The sequence below is a fragment of the Hydra vulgaris genome, chromosome 01 (genome assembly GCF_038396675.1).
Source record: "Hydra vulgaris chromosome 01, alternate assembly HydraT2T_AEP".
Lineage (NCBI taxonomy): Eukaryota > Metazoa > Cnidaria > Hydrozoa > Anthoathecata > Hydridae > Hydra > Hydra vulgaris.
This window is the reverse complement of record NC_088920.1, coordinates 4,484,273-4,487,377: the sequence shown is the minus strand read 5'-3', so window position 1 is coordinate 4,487,377 and position 3,105 is coordinate 4,484,273. Positions and strand designations below refer to the sequence as shown.

The following is a 3,105-nucleotide window of genomic DNA, read 5'->3' as shown; positions in this document are numbered from 1 at the left end:
ATTTTGTTAACTAATAAATACTAAAACCTCCAAGTTTTAACTCAATTTCTTTTTTTTTTATATTATAGTGCTAATTTTGTGTATGGTAATTTTATAGGTATTCCATGATTGATCAAGAATGTCTCTTAAAAAAGTGTGATGAATGGAAAAAAAATGATCCATTCATTAAAGTCTTACTTCAACCAAAATGCGAAGTCACAGCAAATCAAAATTTTGAAAAAAATTCCACATTTCTATTTGTATATCAGTCACAGTGGCAAAAAGACCTTCTTTTGAGGTATGGAAATGAAATAATACTTCTTGATGCTACTTACAGAACTACAAGATATTCCCTACCCTTATTTTTTTTAACTGTAAAGACTAACATAGATTACCAAGTAGTAGCCACTTTTGTCACTGAAAATGAAACGAAAAATGCTATCACTGAAGCATTAACTATCATAAAAGATTGGAATTCATCCTTTCAGCCCTCTTTGTATGACAGACTATTGCAATGAAGAAACTGAGTCATTAGAAACTGTTTTTCCAGGTAAATATGCTTAGTGTTTGTAACTTTGATTACTGTCTATTGAATTAATTTGGAGTTACACAATTTATCTTTTTTTTTAAGGTTGTCATGTCATCATATGTGATTTCCACAGGGAGCAGGCATGGGATAGATGGCTTTCCAAAAAAACAAACAATTGTTCAGATTTCAAAGAAAGCATAATTTCAATACTGCGACGTATTGCAAGAGCGCAAAATAATAATGAGATAGAGGCAGCAATTGAAAAGCTTAATACTTCAAATTTTTGGTTGGATGGTAAATTTCATAAATTTAAGAAGTATATAACTAATTATTGGTTATGCAACAAAGAAGTAAGTTTATTTCAATTTCTATTTGATATTTAAAGCTTAATTCATACCATGGTTTATTAAAACCCCGTCATAATTATTATAATCATCTGTTGTGTCATATTAATTGTTATCATGCTTGCTTATTTTATCATACTTCTGAATATTTAAAACTGCTCAAAGAATTTTGCTGCCTAATATTTATAAACTGCAAAATGGTTATTACATTTTTTTTTTTGACATTCAATAATAAACAATATTAATAACATTAAGTTAGTTTCAAATTTTGTAAACTTAAATGATTAAGTGTTTTTTTAAACTATATATAAGATGCTTAAATCTTTACATGCTTGATCATAAGTTCCTGACACAATGACTTTCCTCATTATTGTCACAGATTATAACATGTAGTTTAGAATATAGCATAACTTAAGGCTGAATTTAGTATTAAAATTTGTTAATTATTTTATAAATGTGAAACATTTTTTTGCATTTAATTAAGAGATGGATATGGGCCTATCGCCAGGATCGTTTATTAGTCAATCTAAATACCAACAATGGTCTTGAAAGACAAAATGAAACTTTTAAGTACACCTATCTTCAGCGCCACAAAAACTCATCTATTACTGGAATGTTAACCTTATTAATTGAAGAATTTTTTGCTGATAAATTTGAACAGTTAGTATATACTTTCATATTATATATTTATTATTATCTTTAGTAAATGTTTTTAAATTTTTTAATGAATTTCTCTGTTAATGATTCTATAGCTCAATAGGAAAAAATATGTAAAAATTGTAAGAAGAAAGATTCTAATAAAAAAATTATAACAAAAAAATTATAATAAGAAGGATAAAAATTTTTGAAAGTTTGTTAAAATCATTCAATTATTAAAATACATGTTTAGACCATAGTATTAGGGTGTGTCCATTTTTCCCGTGTCCATTTTTTGAAATTGTGAAAAGAGTATTTTCTTTTTTGTGGGAAATAGTATTTTTAACATAGGAAAAGTAATAACTTTTTATTTTTATTTTGATTCATTACTAACAAGGCTGCAAGCAACTACTATTAAGTTAGGAGTTACTAGAAAAAAGAATAAAGTTATAGAGCAAGGAAAATGGTTGACAGAAGACTTGAAAAGTTGAAGGTTGTATGAGTCACAAAAACATGAAAATGGGAGAGAGTTCCAAAGAGTTAAAGTGTGGGGAAAAAAACTAGAGAAAAAACATTTTTTGGAGCAAGCAGGGACCGATACAGTAAACGAAAGAGACTTTACTGAGTGATGAGTCAAGCGAGATTGAGTTTGTTGACGGAAATAGAGACGATAGCTCCTTTGAGCAGAAAGAGATTTTCTTTACGACTTTCAACTTTACGACGATGGAAAAGAGGCTCAAGCTTAGCAGATAGAACAGATTTAACTATGTTTACAATGCGTTTTTGGACCTTGTCTAGAAGAGAAAAGCATCATTAGAAATAAGAGGTATATAAAGGTAGAGAATGAAATCAGGAGTAAGAAAATACTGTGCTCTGTGTTAAGACTATAAGAAATTCTTTGGGCACCTAAAATAAAGTTTATGAGTTAATAAATAATCAATTAATAAATTTAAAAAAGCCATCATTAATCTATTGGCCTTTCTTTTCTTAATGTTCTTTCGTTTGTTTTTGTAAGATTAGTATCATAAAATTTTTTTAATTGATTTCATATTTCAATGATAATAATGCAGGAAATTTTTAATTTGAAACTGATTATGCCTAGTATATAGTCAAAACATGTATTTTTTAAAAAAGAGAAGTTTATATTATTACTGTGATTTACTAATATTATATTGTTACTGTATTAGCTTAAAGATTTTTATTTACTTTCTTTTAAGTTATTCAGAGTCTAATTACAAAATGAGTCATGGATATAAACGCTACAGTGTTGATGTACCTGAATACTTGTTCAACCGACCACATCATTTTGTTAAACAGTGTTTAAAAAAACAATCTTTGGCTAATAGTTTTGATATAAATGGGGTGAGAATGGAAGGTCATGGAATATTTTCAATAAATAGTTTTTCAAATAAACAGAAAGGCTGTTTATTTTGGGGATGAAAATACCATGCCGAGTTGTACTTGTAAAGACTGGTTACGATCATGTTACCTATGTAAACACTTTTTTTTAGTATTTAGAAAATTTCCAGAAGCATGGTCATGGGATTCTTTATCATTGTTATACAGGCAATCTCTATTTTTAAATTTAGATATAATTAAAAATGATATGGTTTTAAA

At 27.6% G+C, this 3,105-nt stretch overlaps 1 long non-coding RNA gene across 1 annotated transcript; it reads left to right on the top strand.

Annotated features, from left to right (window-relative positions):
• The first annotated feature begins 707 nt into the window (after positions 1-707).
• LOC136075040 (uncharacterized) lies at positions 708-2,804 on the top strand. Its single transcript, XR_010635648.1, has 3 exons — positions 708-858; positions 1,337-1,512; positions 2,706-2,804. It is a non-coding gene; the product is annotated as an uncharacterized LOC136075040 (long non-coding RNA).
• The last annotated feature ends 301 nt before the right edge of the window (positions 2,805-3,105 follow it).